Source organism: Pinus tabuliformis, chromosome 3_2, assembly GCF_031772625.1.
Source record: "Pinus tabuliformis cultivar Carrire ecotype Pingquan chromosome 3_2, CPIR1, whole genome shotgun sequence".
NCBI lineage: Eukaryota > Viridiplantae > Streptophyta > Pinopsida > Pinales > Pinaceae > Pinus > Pinus tabuliformis.
Window position 1 is genome coordinate 200,008,709 of NC_142302.1, and position 20,514 is coordinate 200,029,222.

The following is a 20,514-nucleotide window of genomic DNA, read 5'->3' on the forward strand; positions in this document are numbered from 1 at the left end:
CTCTTTATTTTTGTCAAGCTTGAGGAGGATAACATATGCTTGTTCTATAACCTGCCCTTCGGGCAAACCCATCGCTATGTTTTAACGAGTCTAGCGATAGTGAAACTCGTTCTCGTCTAAAGACAAGTTTGTCGCTATTTAGTGGTTTAACGAGTCTAACGACAAGGATAACTCGGTCCTTTTCATTTTTAGAGAGTCTGAAAAGGTACATAAAGTTAACTCCAAAAGTCCTTTTTCGTCATCTAATCCCTTAAGTCCGAAAAAGTATAAAACAATACAGAAAGGATGAGTTTTCGATAGTTTTAACGAGCCGAACAAAACAAGCGCTCGATCGTTTTGTGCAATAATCCCTCAGGTCCAAAAAGATTAAAATCTAGAGGAGGGATAGCACTTTCGGTCGCTTTAACGAGCTGGAAGGCCAAAACTCGGCAATCTTTTCATATTTTACGAGTCAGTTGAAAAGAGCTTAAAGAACACTCGTCTTTTGAGGAACGAGTGATGAACAGGGTTAGCAGCTGATTCCAGGGACAGGTTGGAATTTTCCAATCACGACAGAGTCACAAGGATGGCTAGGTGAAATCACTCTTCGCAGTTGTTCCTCAAAATGGGTAAACAATCATATGGAGGTAAACGATCGGCCAAATGAAAAGTGGAGGTGACGGTGCAAACACGACCAAGGCTTTTATGGCTGATAAGGTTACGTACACAATGGTTATTTTACCGGTAATGGGTTCATTTTTTAAAGAGCTTGAATGCGCCAAAACACTGCTCAAGCTTATGTTTATTTTTTAACGAGCATGAATTCCGCGTTAAAACTGCTCGGATCTTGCGTTTATTTTTTAACGAGCATGAACTTAATGCTAAAACTGCTCGTTTATGCCAATCATATGATAAGAGTGTCTCATTGGAGATGCTATTTTTTATGGAGCTTCATCTCACGTAAGCTTTGCCCCGGATCCTTTCTTTATGCAAGTTCGGAAACGACTAATCCTACGAGTTTAAAGGGTTAGAGGTCCTAAAAATTAAAAAAATAAATAGTTTCCCCTTGCTTACACCCCAAAAGGTTTGCATGCCCCCAGGCATAAGACAGAGTTTCAAGGTTACCTCTACTTCTTTTCCGTCAAAAAATTTGTTTTAACGAGAGAGGCTTACCTCTTTCAGGTTACCCAAAGATTGTCTCATTCGCGGCTACGAATAAAACACTTCTTCGGCGATGTCTACCAACGGTGAGCGACGACGACCGCCGACCCACATAAATTTGACAAAAGAATCTTATTCTAGAACAACCCCTCTTCCTCTACGGACGGGGTACGGACTAGTCATATTCTCCTACGGAAACCTACCCTATACCCAAAGTTTCCCTGCCGAAGCAGGCCAGGACGCATGCCCCCTGGGTTCCAGTCATATCCTCCCGGATTACTCGCGCTCATCAGGAGGACGGACCGTGGGTTGAGACACTTCTTGCGTGAATAGACCATTTAGGGATGGTTCATGACTACTTGCGATGCGTGATCCGGGGAATGAAAGTTGGTCCACGAGCTTGACCATTCTTCCTTCATGCGGAAAACACATTACTCTAAAGAGTGATGAGACGATGGCTCCCATGCAATATATGTAGTCTCGTCCAAGGAGTAGGTTATAATCCAAGGGTCCTTGAACGACCATCACGTTCATTTGAACGGTCTTCCCTTTCAATGTTATGGGCACATTGGGGAGGATCCCTAAAGGTTGACTGGTTCCCTTATCAAAGCCTGATAGATTTCTCATTTCAGGCAAAAGCGCAGGCGAACCAAGCGCTTTCCAAGCAATAGAGGAAAGGATACTCACAGATGCCCCTTCATCAATAATTGTACCAGCCATTACCATTCTGTATATTTGGACAATAATTCTGAATGGTATGCTAGCTGGCAAGCGGGGTCTGCCTAGTTGGTTCCAGTCGAAGGACACAACCAGGTTGCTTGGTGGTGGGACCGAGTATACGGCCGGATAGCGCTCTGATGAACTTCCTTCCTGCGATAAAGGAATGGTGGCATTGCCCCCTTGATCATCAGAGTCAGTGTTGATGAAGAGAATCTGGACGGTGTCGTCTTTATTCTCCTCTGTGACGGTGTCATTCGAAGATAGAGCCTCTGAAGGCAAAACCGGGTCAACTGCCGTTTCAACCTTTAGACTTTCGTCAAGTATGGATTCAGACGGTTCATCTTCAATGACAAGTTCTTCGGCTGACCACCTAGGCAGGTCAGCCGGATTCTCAACTAGCGAGGGACTTGGCAAGAGTTTTTGATATCCAGGAGGGAGATGCGCTCGTAAAATCGGGCGATCTTCCAGAACTCTTTTTGCCTCGTCTAAGAAGGGACAACGGTGGATGGCGTGATCGCCTTCACACAGTCTGTAGGGAAATTTAGCTTTCCCGCTCTGTCTTGGGGCTTCACTCCCACTAGTTGATGGTGAGCAGTCGACATGGCTATCAGAGGTCGATGCTACCGAATTATGCAAACGGGGGGACCAGTCCCTTAGTATCCGGGGGATACAAGGACAATCTCTATGGAAGCGGTCTCCCTTGCATATGACGCATGGCGATTTAGGCCTTACGAGTGCCGTGTGTGGATTTTTGTTAGATGACACTTGTTTGCCCCCAGTCGCCTTAGGCTCCTTCTTCTTCTTTTCTTTCTTCTTCTTCTCCTTCTTCTCCTTAGGAACCCAGTTTTTTGTTTGACCAGTTCTGTCAAGCGAAGAGGAAGGAGGGGAGGAAGATGAAGTGGAAGGCTGGGAGGCAACTCTTGTCTGATCTAACTGTTGACTCGACTGTTCAGGAATGGTGGTATTCTGAATGACATTGGTTGAAAAGAGCCAGACTGGTAGGCCAATTGTCAGTCCTGGAAGCGACAATGTGGCCATGTGGGGCGCACCAACATCTCCCCAAGAGGAGAAGGGACTAGGATTTCCACCAAGAGGAATTCCTTGGTTGGTGTGCTCCATCTTTTCAACCTAAAGATCAACGCGGGAATAAAGGGTGATTGTTCCATTTAAAATAAATTGTTAACGACGCTTTAGACACAACTTGCTTTTTCACTTTTAAAGAGTCGAGAAAAAGCTAAAGATGACTCTAGTCTCCTTCGATGTTTTAACGAGCCCGAAGTGACAAATTCTCGGATGGACTTTTTCTGTTATAGAGTCTTAAAAAGGCCAAAAGAAACTGCTCTGGAGATCTAGGCAGAGGGTGTGCCAAACTTTTCGCAAAACCGCAGAATACTTTTTAAGGTACGGGCGGTCGATCTTCGTGAATGCTGTGTTCACTGCATTGCGATCAGTAGGGCGGCCGACACGGCTTCCTAAGGATAAAGGATATATTCCTATAGGGGTCTCCCAATATATACGCGACGGTACGTGGGAGCACAATCTGTACTAGCGCTATCGTCCCTCAGGAGGAATCACCCACCTTCCACGAGATCGACAGTCACTAGGCTTAACGACATCGGAACACGTCTCTAGCCTAGACCTCTATGTTGTGCGTTATGTTACAAAGCGTTGTTAGGTTCATTCAGTTTATTTTAAGTTGATCTTTTTAGAAGTTTGCCTTTCAGGATCACCACGAGATGTATGGTACAATTCCTAAATGCAGTCTAAGATGATAAGCAAGCTTTATTATCTTTTCAACTTTGAAAATCCTAGCTACTAAGGGAAAAGAAAGACACTATCTTTTCTCAAAGAGCAATCAGCACACTCTAATGCACTCTTTCCTAAATCAATCATGCAAACTTATCAAAATGCAAATGCACAATGCAGGTGTTTGTTTTCCACTTTCTTAGTATAGATGCCTACAAAGAAAGCTTTTTGTACAACTTTGAATTTGTTTTTAAATGACAGATACAAACAAGTTTACTTTTTCGAAAACAACAAGGGTAGAAGAGATTACAATCACTTTGCGACTTTCGAAATGAATACTTGTTTCGACACTTAAAAGAGAAAAACTCAAACCAATAAGCAAAAGCAAATGATAATCAACTGTAAACAGCCAATGAACTCTCTCCTAAGATCACAGTCAATCAGATCTGAATCAAGGGCTACAGGACGATTATTTCACTCATGCAAAGGAAAACTGTAAATGACGTAAAAACACATAAAAACACTCACAGTCTTTTTGTACAAAAGGAGGCGGAATCTAAGCAAAGAAAAGGAGTTATCAGACTGGTACCTATGCTGGTTAAAGGCTGCAAAAACAGAGATCAAAACAGGGCAACAGACAGCAGAGAACCCCAGCTGCACAAGGCTAAACTGGTTCAGCGCAAGTCCAAAAATATGGAGTTGACATTCAGCGCAGGTAGCCTTCACGGGACCTGCGTTGAAATGCAGACTGCCTTCACAGTGTCTGCGCTGAAGGAGAAACTCTCGTTTCCCTTGGGTTCTGGGTCATAAAATGCTCAAAAATCAACTGTTTCAGGCCAAATCAGAACCACAAGCAAGGTATAATCAAAGGGATGCTTTGAGAGGGTACTAAAGACTATCACAAAGGATCATCAAGTCATTTGTGAGTCCATTGTTCAGATCATAGACAAAATCTAGTGAAGGATCAAGGCAGCAACAGTCTACTTTGCAGAAGCAGTCCGATTGTTGCTGTTGAGTCTATGAAGAAAACAATGATGTAAACACAAATAAAATGACTAAAGCAATCTCCCCAGCAGAGTCGCCAATTTGTTGTGGGGAAAAATGCCTATGCAGGACGATCCTATCCACCTAAGGTGTGACAGTGCCTTAGCAACAAACAGATACAGCTATTCTGGTTTCTTCCTTTATGAAATGTGAAAGAGGGGAGATCGATAGACTTACCGTTGTCTTCCGTTTGTCCCTCGATCTAGATCCTCTTCTCTTTGGGTGTTCAAAGCTACTTGCCTCCTCGCTTGTCCAAGAGAACAGCCACTTGATTCCCACGAGATCACAAGAGAACAACTACTTGCGGCAAGAGAACAGCTACTTGCGACAAGAGAAGAACACAACACAAAGGCAAATATTCATATTCATAAATGATTCAGGATTAGAAGTAAATCAAATACACTAATGCAATCATACAAATACACCAGTATATAGGAGAAAACCAAGATAGCTTTATTGATTGATAACAAGGTTCAGGAAGAGATACAACCCAGAGGGCTCCAATCCAGCATCTCCTTCCCAGCAGAATGGAATTCCTTCTTCAGCTCCCTTCAAAGCATTAAGCACCCAATGTTTCCAGTCTCAAACCAACAACAATTCTTTGCAATAACAAAATTCCCGCCTCCAGATCTCATGGAGGAGAGATCTATATATAGTTATTTTGGAGAGAGGATGAGCCAGCTTGAGATCTGACTAGTGTCCTCTCCCTCTCTCAGTTCTTGAGTCCACTTGGAGGTTCTTGCTTCCACTTGGAGATTTGGAACCTCTTACTCATCACCAGTCGAATTCCCTGAGGCAAGTGTCATTTTGGAAGCTTCCTGAGCATTGACACATTGAGGAATGAGCCTGCCACTTGTCCAAACTCGCTCAGCGCAGGTAGCCTTTGTTGGAGTTGACATTCAACGCAGGTAGACAGTGGAGCAGTTGACATTCAGCGCAGATGCTCAGTGGAGCAGTTGACATGATCCTGAATTGACTTGTTTTTGAGTGGTTTCAGGTGGAGAACTTCTGTGAATTGTTGTGGTTAGTTAGCCTTGTTCCTCTAGGGGTAGGAACAACATGTTTAGGGACTTTGGATCCCTTAGATTATGGACATTTCATGCTCAATGCTGTAAGGCACAAAAATGTCTATAACATAATCCAAACCTAGTGATGATAAATTGATCTATGAATTCAATAATGTTTTTAGAATTAACTGTCTTGAGAGGAACTGCTTCTACCCATTTAGTAAAATAATCTGTTGCCGTGAGGATAAAACGATGCTGCTTAGAAGAGTGAGGAATGATCTCACCTATTATGTCCAAGCCCCATTGGCTAAATGGTTGCTCGATGTTAACCGGCTGTAGTGGCATGGACGATTTCCTTTGTTTCCCTGCAGCAGTCTGGCAGATTTGGCATTTCCTTACATAATTGTATGAGTCTTTGAACAACGTGGGCCAATAATATCCTGCACATAATATCTTATGCGCAGTAGCTTCTCCAGCATAGTGCCCACCTACTGGTCCATCGTGGAGTTCCTGCAAAACCTTTTCGGCTTCAGTTTTCTCAAGACACCTAAGAAGTACAAAATCGTAATTCCTTTTAAACAGAACATCATTTATGAGCTGGTATTGTTTAGCTTTCAATCTCAGAGCTCTTTTCTTGGTGTGATCCAGATGTGATGGAGCATACCCGTTCTTAAGATAATAAATGGTGTTCGCATATAATGATTCTGCGTCGTTTAGGCTTACCTCGTATGTATGTACCTCTTCAGATGAGTTCTCAGGAATTTGCGATGCTCCAACTAACATTTTGCAGAAGCCTTGACCTCTTACGATGTTTGCTGGCTTGATCTCAAGATCGTATTCTTGTAAAGCGGTAATCCAATTTTCTCTCTTTTCGCCCACATCCTTTTGTACTAACAGGTTTCTTACCGCTGGAAACGGTACTACAACTTTGGTATGGGCCTTAAGTAAGAAAGGTCTGAAATATTTGATCGCTTTGAAAACAACATATGCTTGTTTCTCCACGTCTGAATAATTGAGTTCAGCACCTTGTAAGTTCGAGCTAAAGAATGCGATTGGAGCTTCCGCCTTCTCTTGATTTGTTTGAGTTAAAATCGCGGCATAAGATTTCTCTGAGGCAAAAGTGTATAAGATAAAAGATTCTGAAAAATTTGGGGTAGCTAAAGATGGAGCGTTGATGATAGCTTGTTTGATCAAGTTTAATGCTTCGTGCTCATCTTGACCCCATTTAAAATTTGAATTCTTTTTTATCATATTTTGTAAAGGAGAAATAATACGTGAAAAATCCGGGACAAACCTTTTTACAAAATTGATTTGTCCAAGGAAATATTGCATGGCCTTTTTGTTATGGGGCATGGATATTTCGGAAATTTCTTTGATTCTGTCAGGTTCAATGTGAATACCAGATTTCGACACTATGAATCCAAGCAATTTCCCTTCACTTAATGCGAAAAAAGATTTCTTTGGGTTAAGTGAAATCCCATACCTTAAGCATCTTTGAAAGATTTGTTTCAAATCTTTGAGATGGTCGCTTCGCTTCTTGGAGTACACTGTTATATCATCTAGGTAAATCACTACCGATTTATTGACTAAACCTTTAAACGTGATGTCCATGGCTCTCTGAAAGGTAGCGCCGGCATTGATCAGACCAAATGGCCTCTTCCGATATGCGTATGTGCCCCATTTGGTTCGGAATGTGGTTTTCAACTGATCATCGGGATGTACCAGCACTTGATTGTATCTTGAAAATCCATCCAGGAAAGACATTAATTCTGAGCTCGCTACTGCCTGTAATATTTGCTCCATAGGTGGGAGGGGAAAATTATCTTTCTGACAGGCTTTGTTGAGATTCAGGAAATCAATACAGATCCTGATATCTCCGTTTTTCTTTCTAACGGGCACCATATTGGATACCCATTTGGAGTGTCTGACGGGGAAAATTATTCTGGCTCTCAACAATTTATTTAGCTCAGTCTTTATCTGATTTTCTAAGTTGGGGTGGATTTTTTTGAGCTTCTGCTAGAAAGGTTTTTCATTGTCAATCATAGGGATAGTGTGTTGAATGATAGAAGTGTTGTATGTCTTCAGTTCATCGTAATTTCATGCAAAAACATTTTTGTATTGTCTCAGAAGACGGATATATGCTGATTTTTCTTCAGGGGCTAGGCCGTGGCCTAGATTAACGTTTTGCGGCTTCTGATCGGTTCCTAGGTTCACTAATTCATAGTTCAGAGTTGAACTGTAGAGTTTAGAATTGGCAGACCTTTTAAAACGACTTTTCAAATCATATAAATCTTCTAACTTAACCACCGATTTAGGTATAGCATTATCAGTGCTATTTTGCTGAATTTGGTGATCATGGTGGTCTTCGTCAATTATTTGATTTGAGTAGGAGCCTTCAGAAGTCAGGAAATTTACAATGTCTGGATTGTCGTTGAATACTCTCCAGTTGGTGATGTTGTCAGGGATGGATGGTCTAAAGATTAATTCTATTGAAAACCTATCTGGACTGAAATCTTCGGAGGGAATAAGTCTAGAGGCTGCGTTAGCTAACAGGTCTGCGCTCGCATTTTGGAGTCTTGGGATTGACGAAATATTGAATGCTATGAAATGTGAAGTCAGATCTTGAACTAAAGATTGATAGTGCTTTAAATGACTTGACAGGAAATGTATGGTGTTACGTACCTGCTTGACGACAATTTCAGAATCTCCAAAGACTTGAAGATACTTAACATTCAACCCGATTGCTTTGTATAGGCCTTGCACCAAGGCTTCGTACTCTGCTGTATTGTTTGTGCAATCGAACTCAAGTCTGCATGTAAGCATGATCTTGTTTCCGTCTGGGCTAATCAGAATGCATCCTGCTCTTGCTCCCTCGTTAGATTTAGAGCCATCAAAATATAATTTCCAAAATAAAGACGTATTTACAGAGTTATCTAAAAAATTAAAACACTTTGAATCATCAGTTTGGGAAAAATTTTCCACTTGGGACAAAACTGAATTTTCTAAGTAAGGTGAAGTGTGAGCATTGAAATTGCCGAGGAAAGAATCTACCGAGTAATTGCCTATGATACTGCTGTTGTATGCTATTGCTTCGTTCTCTCCTTCCAATTCTGTCACTATGTACTTTTGGTGCAACTCTCGTTCAACCTTTATTTGATTCGGTTTACCGTTGTAGGGTAACCACATGTGCGACCAGTCAGTTGAGAAATATCCGTGGAGTTTTTCGGACCAATCCCTGCTAAGAATTAAACCATAAAATTCAGGGATATCAGCTACTAGAATGTCGATAACCTGGCATACTTTCGGGTTAGACGACAATCTTATGGTCACCTGGTTAAGTTCACCAATCACTTCGACTTGAGATCGATCAAGTTGAACTATGCGCACTGCGGATTTTTGTGGCTGAACATTCAATTTAGCACATATTGATCTGGGTAGAATATTCGTTGAAGCACCAGAATCAACCAAGCAATTGTGCACGTTTTTATTGAAAATTTCATAAGTGAGAAGAAAAGGAGGAGTATGGGATCTTGACCTTCCTCCAATCAAGGCAATGTCATTCGGATCAATCTTATTGATCATGTTGGTTGGAGGTCTTCCCATGTTGTGGGAAGCTACAGCTGTAGGTAAAGATGTAGTAGGCACGACATGTAATTATTTCATCATTATTTTTTGTTGATGTTTCAATTTGCTCAATTCGTAAAGAGTGATATTAGCCCTAGTCTTTTTCATGTCATCGATAATGTTATACTCCATTTCATCCGACACTATCAGTGTTCTTGATGGAGGTGCTTGATCTGATTGGACTGGGCTAAATTGGGTCACTCTAGCAGTTGTTTTCTTTGATGCGACCTTATATTTTGTTGCAGGGCTTGCGCCCTTCTGTTTAGGGGTAGTTTGGGGAGGATCAAGTTGATTTTTGCTTCGTGTGCTAACCGGAAATGCCTCTTGATCCTCTTCTCGTGGGAGGATGAAATCCCACATTCCTTGTAGTTCCACAACTTCTTCATCATCGGTCTGCCCTTCAGTGGTATTCTCTTCTTCTTCTTCTTCTTCAGATTCGACGTTTGAGACAGCATTGGGTGGTTTCACCTCCATGGGAGGATTTCTTTTAAAAGATCTGTAGGGCTTTTTTGAAGAAGTTTCTGCTACTTGTTTTCTTATGTCAATCATCTCATTGGACATGGCCTTTAACACCTTTTTTAATCCTTCCATATCGAAAGGATCTTTCGTTTGCTTCTTCTTGGTGTCTTCTTTGAAAGAGATTTTCTTAGATTTGCGTTCTTCTATTGCAGATCTCTTTTCTAGGGCAACTACGCGTTTTTCTACTGCTAACGCCTCAGTTAAGTTTTCAACTAAGGTCGTCTTGTTTGCCCTATCTACAAAGATAGCCAAGTTTGATGGTAAGGCCGTGATGTACCATTCACATCTTACTTCCTCGCTGGGTTGAGAAGCAGCGGGAATTTTGTTGAGGATCTTATTGAACCGTAAATTGAAATCTTTAATGGGTTCTCTAGCCTCAGCTTTAAGATTATATAGGTCATTGATCAATGTCGCTGTTGATCTGTCATCGCCAAACTTGGTGAGGAATTGACTTTGAAAAGTGTCCCAACTTGTGATGGACCCGGAAGGTAACGAAAAGTACCATGACCCAACTGTTCCTTGCATTGTATAAGGAAAAAGCCGGACGACAGCATCCTCGTTGGTAACTCCGTTGAGATTAACAAAAAGCATGAAATTATTGATATTCTCTTCAGCTAGCATGCATGTTTCTGGATTGAACTTAGGTAGCCATTTCTCAAGATGGGCCGGTATTGGGCTCAGGGGTGGAGGCATTAAAACTGCCCCAGGATTGTTCCATGGAGACTGGGCCATCGTTGAGCTGCTAGTTAATGAGAGTGCAGAAGACGGTCCCAGATGCTGAGAAGATGAAGGTATTATGATCTTTGATGATTGAAGAGAAAGTGTTGTGGAAGATGGATGAGTGATTCGGGATGAGGATGTGGGTGGTTGACTTCGCGGTGAGGGTGTTGAAATGGACGAAGTAGATGAAAGAGTCTCACGGTTAGACTCTGGTGGTGTTTTCCTTGCTCTTTTCCTAGTAGGGAGAGGGAGTTGACTTGGTTGAATACCAAATTTCTCACTCTTCAATCTGGTCAGGGGATGAGCAGGATTGTACTACGAAGTCACGCTGCTGTGAGATTTATCAGACCTCTGAGAAAAAATAGAGAATCCCTGGAGTTTGCGAATCAAAGTTTGAATTTCCGGGGGTTCAATGATAAGTTGGTCTGATATATTAGGGTAGGTAGCAGCGGTGGATACTCGAGCGACTTCTAACTCCGGGTTTAACCGTACTGGAGAAGTCGGGGGAGTTGATGAGGGTGATTTACTCTCAGAATGGCATTTAGATTTTGACTTAGTTGCCATTCATAGTTCGTGCCCTCCTTCTAGCGCCAAATATGTTGAGGGCCCCGAAATCGGGTCAACAACAAGGGGGATACCCACCCGGTCTGGAACCTGGTTGGCGGCTCCTTGCCCGTTTGGTGTAGCGGGTCTGACTGGGGATAATGGGACCAGCTTCCCAATCTAAAGGATGTGTGTGTGTGTGTAGATTTTGACGATGCTAATTTAGAGGTAATTTTTAAGCTAATTTAATTCTAAACTCTAAACTGACTCTATACTACTGTAATCTAACAAAAACAACACATCTAATCTATACTAACCCGGGGTAGAATTCTTTCATTATGCGATCTAAAAAGATTTCATACAATAACTGGTAATAAAGATCATTCAGCTATCATAAGAATATAAATCAATTAAGATAAACCATTCTGCATAAGAAGTTAGGCAAAACAGTTGTGAACAGCATATCGCATAATAGTTTATTCATATGTCAAGCACAAACAAATGACTCCACCGTACAAAAGTCCCAAATGGTAACCCACATATTCATACATTAACATATAAATAACTCAGCTGTATATCACTCTAAGAATATGAGCAGAAATTAATCAAGAGATAAAATTACCATTTATGACTGATTTCACTCACAAACTTCAAGCAATAACGATTTATCTCTACTTACTTCTAACATCTACTAAGAGTACAGAAGTGCAACATCAGTAGCAGACATTAAAATGCAAACATAAATAAATCTCGATCAATCCATTCATCAAAAACCCCCTCCGAGGGTGCAAAAGTGCATGTTCTGAGGACAAGTTTTTTGACAAATTTCCGGACCCTTCTCCAAATGCCATGAGAAGGGTTAAATACTACTAACTAACTAATCTTAATTACACAAATTTAGGAAACGGCTTCAAATGACCGCCCTTTTACTAAAACAAATTTATTTCTAAAAATTAAATCTAATTTCTAACTGTTTCTGTATCTGCTCCTTAGTGCTGTAAGCAATGCAAGGTTCGCCTGGAAAGAGTCGGCTGGTTTTCTTTTTCTTTTGCTCGAGCTACAAAAATAGAAATAACAAAAGTTGGCACCTCTTTCTGACAAACTAGAAGATATTTTTGAAAATCTTCCTCTGGCTGGGTGTATTTGCTATGTGTATACTTAGTATAACATAGATTTCTTTCAAACTGATTGTGTTGTTGCTATTTCGGTTTCCGGCCGTGTGAATGACTCAATGAGTTAGGGATTTTGTTGCCTGAATAATCTTCCGTTCTTTGTTCCAGGCTTTTCTGGAGCGTCCTCCCTCTTTAGCGTTTTTCTTTTTGCTTTACCCAGTCTGAGCTTCAGGATCTTTTGCAAACATGCTGCTTTTGTGCGCCTTTAACTCTGAGTCTTGGATAGTCTATTTTCATCAGTGTCTATTGAGTGATACTCTCGAATCCATGGCCCTGTTGCATGCGGCATCCATCTGCGAAGGCATCTCCTCTCTGTTCTTCTAGTATTGGCGCTTTCCCCTTTTCCTTAGATGTTTCCTACATATAGATTTATATTAGTTGCTGTCTTGCAGTTTACGCAAAGGAAAAGAGAAATGATGAAAAGATTGACATGAAAGCTTTAAGTTCTAATGAATGCATAATCATGACACTCATAATGACTTGACTCTTTGAAAAACACAACACGATCATCCTTGGATACTCAGGCGTGCAATCATTAATTTCCCTTAAGGTGCGTGCTCAATTTTGGGTTTACAGATCATGCCGAAGAAACTTTGCGATGAGTGGTTTCTGCGATTCGCATCGCAGCAATTAATAGTCTCATTCATCGCAGATCGCAAATCGCAAAATCGCAGGTCGTAATATCGCAGATCGCAGATCGCAATATCGCATTTTTCATTTGATCACTGTGCGCTGCTTATGCGACGTTGCGATATGCGACGTCGCATATCGGCCATCGGCGATTCCTTTTTGTTTTCTTTTAAGGGCGCTTTCAAAATATGCGATGCGATGAATTTCGCATCACTTCTTTGCAGCTTATTTATGCGCATAGGGAAACGCTTCACTCTCTCTTTGCGATGCGATATAGCTTTTAGGGAGTTAAATACAAAAATTTTGATAAAAATATTTTTGGGATTTATTGTTAAGGGTCCCCCTTTGCTTGATGTTATTGCTAATATCAAACAAAGAGGGGGGTTGTTGGTGACCACAACAGGCGCAAAACCCACGCGCGGGGGTTCGCAGGTTTACCATTGCGGACCCGCGGACCCCGACTTTTTCTCCATTGGGAAAAAGCTCGAGGTTCGCACCTTCCGTGTGGACAAAGTGCGGACCCACGCACTGTGTCTAACTTGGAGGGTGCGTACCCCGCCGCAAGGGTTTTGAACCCAAAAATTCTCAAAAATGGACCAATCAAAATGTTTTCTAGCAATTTAATTAATCTTTATACTTGATGCAGAGAGTATATCATGCTAGATTGGCGTGAACGAGAGCATGAGGACGTGGATACTGCCGCATGGAATCATCAGCCTTCACTTGATGCTTTAAGGGCGTGCGGACTGTAAAAATTCTGGACCATTCCTGGCATGAGGGCTCAGGTGGATTTCTTACAGTGGCTGGTTGACAGATGGAGCATACAGGACCAGTGCTTTTTCATTGGCAGCCACCGGATCGAAATCGAGCCGACGGACATTTATTTCTTGACTGTTTTGCCTAAGAGAGTTGAAGACTTGACTCTGTACAGGACTAGGCCAGGTGGCCAGTCTATCGATAGCCTCCGGTTAGAGTACTGCAACAGCCAGGTTAAAGACAAAGGGATAGACATAAAGACCATATCCCATCTTGAGCTCATGGTGATTGCATTTACTGTCACCAGACTTTACGGAGCTGCCGCATTACATATTGCCACCGGATCCCAGATGCGTATGGCAGTTGATTGCTTTCGAGGCACCATCTTCAACTGGTGCAATGTTGTGCTGGCCAATGTGAAAGGCCAACTGACCAGGGCCAAGAGCGGACGACTAAAGACCTTTGGTTATGGGGCTTTGGTCTTGAGTTTTGGCCTGGAGAGGGTTCCTATGCTGATCCCACAGCACCTTACCATTGGAGCTGGGCTTCCTCAAGAGCCCAAACTGATGCGATGGGTCGCAGTCATGGCCCATCACCTGGACGAGAGGACAGAAGTTGCTCGATTCAAACCTGAGTATTTCCAATGGTTGGAAAACCAGGTCTTTTCCATTCAGGACTTCCCTTACGCTGGGATAGATTTTCGTGGTGACCCAGACATGGCTCTTCCACCAGGAGAATAGTGGGATGAGTTAGGTAAAATCATTTTCAACTTTTCCTATTTTAAATTTTTTTATTTTTTCCATCGTCTCAAAACTGATAGTAAAAATTTCAAATGCAGATGTGGGTCCACAGCGACCAGCCGCTCTCCGGCCTTTTGAGAGGAGGCAACCAGTTGCACCCGCGCCAGCCCCACAGGACAAATCGGCAGAGGTTTTAGCCGAGTTGGATGGTCATCTCGAGCGCTTGACAGGAGATATTCTTAGGACCACTATAGACGACATTCCTCGTTGACTTCAGCGCTATGTGATTGGAGTCCCGGGACCTTTTAGGAGGTTCCTTTGCAAGGTGGCCCGTGCAGTGGTTTCTTATAGAGATCATCACCAGTGATAGGATGATCGCCTTTTGTGGGCACATGTGACATTTTTGTTTTTTGTACTTATCATTTTTTCCGATCATAAGGTGTTTTTCAATCTATGATCGAAGACGATGTATTTTTTGACACACTCCCATATATATATCACTATTATCGGCTTATCTTGTAAATCATGTTAGGGAATGGTTTTAAATTTACATGTATGATTATTGCAAATGTCTATTTAACATTCGAGAAGCAATTGCATCTGCTAATGTATTTAAAGACCTTGGAATATGTTGATATTCAATATAATCAAACTCACGTTCCAAGAGATGCACTCTCAAAAATAATCTTAATAACACTAGATTTCTAATGGCATACACTCTATTAAGCTGTAACACAATGAGTTCAGAATCCAACCTCACTATCAAACTCCGAATCCCAAATGAAATAGATTTAGACAATAACTCAATCACTGCACTGTACTATGCAATGTTGTTTGTTGTTTGACCGAGGCTTACCCCATGCATAGAAACTAACTCGTCAGAGGGCGAATAGATAACCCAAGCTGCGGAAGAGATGTTTCGTGTATTACGACAAGCACCATCAGCAAATCCAATGTATGTTTGGAGAGGCATCGACATCTGCAATATCAAGAGTAAAACCAAGATAAGCAAGAATAATGACGAAAAAACACTCTCTAATCTAAGCACACTTTTTTTTAAACTAAAACACACCAGCTAGAAAGAAAAACTATCCTAACTAAAAATCTCCATACCCCATTCTTTTAAGCATAATACCTCTTCAAGTAAAGGCCATTTCTGGGTTTACCCAAAGAGTCCCCATCAAAGTCTACCAATTCATAGGCCTCTTTTGCTACCTTTCGCTTAACAATATAGGGACCATGCCACATAGGAACGAATTTCCCAGCGCCTAATTTATCATTAGCTTGATCATACAATAACACTAGGTCTCCTTCCGAAAAATTTCGAGGGGTCACATTCCGATCATACTGAGCTTTCATACATTTTGCGTGAGTCTCGATCGCCAATGCAGCATCATGTCGATTCTCATCTAATTGAGCTAAGTATAGCAATGCTTTTCCTCTTCGGAAGTAGCTGGAAGTAACTCGATGGTCATTTGCAGTGACAGGATTTCGCATTCAATGGGTAACACGGCTTCCAAACCATAGACTAGTTGGAAAGGAGTGAACCCTGTTGATGTTTTTACTGAGGTTTGGTACGCCCAAAGCGCTGAAAATAGCATGTTGTGCCAATTCGACCGATGAATCCCAATGATTCGTCGGATCATGATAACTAAAACTTTGTTGATGGATTCAACCAGACCATTCGCTTGTGGATAATAAGGAGTTGAACTATCGTGACGTAAACCAAGCTGGCCTGTAAGTTCGGTCATCATAACGTTTCGAAAATGATGCCCATGATCAGTGATTATCGCTTGTGGGACACCAAACCTAGAAATTATATGATTGAACATGAAAATTGCAGCTGTCTTGCCATCTGCCTCGAATGTAGGCATCGCCTCGGCCCACTTAGCAAAATAATCTACCGCAAGGATGATATACGCATGCCCCCCGACCGAGTGAGGGTTACATGTAATAAAATCGATACCCCATTTGGCAAAAGGACCAACAGCAATTATAGGGTGGAGAGGAGCAGGTGGAGCGCGCATCTTACGATAAAAAATCTGGCAGTTGTCGCATTTTCGGACCCCGGTAATACAATCTTTAAACAAGGACGGCCAAAAATAGCCAGCGCGCAATATCTTTTGGGCTGTGGCATACCCAGACATATGACCACCACATGCTCTAGAGTGACAGTCATTTAGAACCCTTTCAGCCTCTTCGTGAGTTAAGCAATGTCGAAAAATAGAGTCTGCCCCCCGGCGATAAAGAGTATCTCCGATAATTTTGAATTGTTGGGAGTGGAACCGAATTTTTCGACGTTCCGACCTTGAAATTTCTGGCCAAAGGATTGGGTCTGGAGATAGACGATGATGTCCCCATACCACGGATCTAAAGTGCTGATTAGAAACAAATATTCATCCGCAATGGGCTCCTCTGCCACAGTTTCTGTGTCAGCACGCGGGAAGTCACACATTAACTCTGCAAAAACTAAAGATTTCTTAGACTTAGATTTTTCAAACTCCAAGTCGAACTCCTGCAGGATAATGATCCATTTAGAGTACTTGCCCCCTAGCAATTGTTTGGTCAAAATGTAGATCATAGGGTTGCAGTCCGAAATTACCGTAGTTTTACGTAGTAAAATGTAGTGATGAAAACGTTGGACAGCTTGAACGGCTGCCAATGCCAATTTCTCCACATGTTAGTATTTTAGCTCAGTTGGATTTAACGTTCGACTAAGGTAATATATCACATGTTCCAATTCGAATTCATCTTCCTGAACTAAGACCATTCCAATGGTGGAATGGGAGGTGGCGAGATACAATAAGTAATCCTGGTTGTAGTTGGGAGGATGAAACAACGGTGCATGGGTCAACGCGTGTTTGAGTGCATCAAAATATTTCTGAGCTATCTCATCCCAAGAGAATTGAGTGTTCTATTTCAACAACCATGTAAAACCCTTTGTAACCTCGGCGTAGTTAGGAATGAATCGTCGTAAAAAGTTTGCTTTCCCCTGCGAACTTTGGAGTTGGCGAAGACTCGAAGGAGGAGGCAAATTGATGATAGCTTCGACCTTCGAGGGATCAACGCAAATGCCGGCTTTTGAAACTACAAATCCCAAAAATCGACCCATTTCTATACAGAAGACACATTTGTGTGGGTTCAACCGAATACGATAATGCCTACACCTCATAAAGATTTCTCGTAAATGGACGAGGTGATCAGCTCGATGTAATGAATGAGCAGGCAAAGCATCGAGATACGGTTGCACAATGTGTTGATGTCATGAAACGCATAAGAAATCGCCCTTTGAAAAGTTGCTCTGGCATTCTTAAGCCCAAAAGGTAATTTGCAATAAGCAAATGTCCCCCATGGACAAATGAAAGCCGTTTTTGGTTGATCGGCAGGTAGAATGTTGATTTGATTGTATCCGGAAAAACCGTCCATAAAGGAAAATATTTCGCTGCCGGCACAATCATCAATAATTTGATCGATATAGGGAGTTGGGTAATTGTCCTTTGGACAGGCTCGATTAATGTCCCTATAATCGATGCATATTCTTAATGTTCCCTGCTTTTTGTTAACCAGAAAAATATTCGATACCCAATCCGTTAACGGGATCGGATAAATGAGAACTTCTTTCAACAGTTTTTCAACTTCTGCTTTAATTGCAGCAGCTTTTCGCAGGTGAATCTGACGCAAACGTTGCCAGACGGGTTTAGCGTCCAGGTAAGTCTTGATCTCATGAACAACAATCGCGGGATCAATTCCTGGCATTTCCTCATAGGACCAGGCAAACACGTCGCGAAATTCTTGAAATAGGGCCTTATATAATTGAATTTCGTCATCTGTACACGAGGCACCTATATGAATGTTCTCAACAATTCCGGGCTTAACCGAAATGTCAATGGGAATAGTTCGAGAGATGTTTCCCAAATTTAACTCTGAATTGGGATGTTTCATTGGATTCTGAGGTTCCTTGACATATTCAGTTGTAAAAATTGATGAGAAATCATTTTCAAAATGATCATTCTCGGGTAAAAACGAAGATCTGTGATGGAGATCTTCCCATGGTAAATCATCTACACATAGGATTTCACGAATTTGCTCATCAGAGTGAACAAGTTCAGAAAATGTAGTTAAATCCGAGGTTGATGTGAAAAGTGATTCCTCACAGACCACATTCATTAAGTCAATTTCGGTTGAACACAGGTCGGCAAAAGACTGCACGGCTTCATAAGCAATTTCATATGGACTCAAAGGCTTGGAATTACCAAATGAGTCTATCTCAAATTCAGAAGGGATGATCCAAGGATCATCATAAATAATGGTGTCTGATGTAATCATATGAATAGTTGCAAATGAAGATGATGTGTTGATTGGAGGAAAAGGAAAAGTTCCCAGTAAACCGGCATCTTTAACTAATCCTACTCCAACATCCTTATATGGGATAGTCGTTTTACCAACATGTTGAATACTCTCCGAAGAGGCTGGGTCAGATGAAAAGTAAGCCAGCTAGTCTATTGTTACGATCTTTCCATTATGTGGAAACTTTATTACTCGAAAGACCGATGAAATAACCGCTGTCATAGCGTAAGACCAACTTCGACCCAAGAGAAGGTTGTAGTCTGGAGGGGCATCAACCACCTCCACATCTAGACTAACAGTTTTTCCTTCAACCCCTATAGGCAAATCCTGTAGAATGCCAAAAGGATGAAACCCACGACCATCAAAGGCCTTAAGAATTGTCGGGGATTGATTTAGTGAAGGAGAACCAAGCGATCTCCAACACTGTATCGACATAATACACGTTGAGGCTCCCTCATCAATTACAGTCCGATGAATAGGCCTGTTTTTGACTATCACTGGGATCTGGAAAGCCATTTGATGAGGCAAACACAATGTACTATTTTCTAGATCAAAGATTATTAGGTTCGGGTCCTGAACGTCAACAACTCCTATAGCCGACAAAAGTAATTTACGCTGTGTTGGGCATGATTGCAGCACTTCCAAAGCCGACATTGCTGAGGGTGAAATAGCTAAATCCTCAACAATGTTATAATTCTGAGCCGCTCTCGCATGTGGATTGAAAGCTGACTTTCGAAGTATACCCTTGGCGGGCGGTTTGATTACTAAGTCTGGATTAGGTTTCTCGATCTGTAGTGGATCGGAACCGGGAGCTGAGGTTGATGGATTAGAATGAGAAGATTCTGCTTCTTTGCCATCAACAGGACTTTTACTACCATAATCTTGTGATTGAGTCGCAATCCTAACATGGGACATCATCAATATGGGTTCTTCATTGGCACTCGAGGAAGAACCTATCATCTGGCTGTCTTGACTTGGAAATGGATCCTTCAAAACAACAGGAGTTTGGGAACCTTTGACGATCTTCGTAACCTCTGCACGATGAGGGCAGTCTCTTGTAAAATGTTCTTCGTCACAAATGAGACATGGATAACGAGGTTTGCGCTTTTCATCATTGGATTCCGCCTTTTCAGATTTCTCTTTTGAACTTTTGTCCATTTTATTCTTCTTCTTTCGTTTCTTCTTCCCACCGGATTTTGATTTAGCCATAGATGACTCTACAACGTGAATATCGGCGGAAACCTCTGCAGAAGAATCTCCTGTAGGGGAATCAGGCAAGGTTATGATAAGAGAAGAATTCTTGGAAGACTTCTTCTTACTTTTAGTGTTAACCGTACCAATCATACCGTCAGCGGCATGAGATCCCGAAGGAGCTGCAGTGATTTGATTTGACTTGGGAAGATCGGGGATCTTTTCGTGTAACGTACCTGACTGAGTATAGACCAAGTCAAGGTACTGTGTCTGAGCAATCACTTGCTCCTCAGTAACAACTCCAGCTTTAGCAACATCTTCAATGATCCTTGGCAACAAAGATTTTACAAACCACTTAGCCAAGATTTGATCTGGAATAAATACCTTCACTAAACTTCGTCGACGTCTCCACTCATGAATATGATCTGAAATGTACGTGGATGTCGATTTTTTAGCGAAGTTAACAATTCCGTGCCATTGTCATATCTGACTGGCAACTGAAAATGAGTTAAAAACGAGGTAGCTAACTGACTAGCCTCGCGGTAACTCAATGTACCACTAAGACCAATTAGAGTGCGCTGGAACAGTCTAAGATGGATCGAATCATCTGTGATG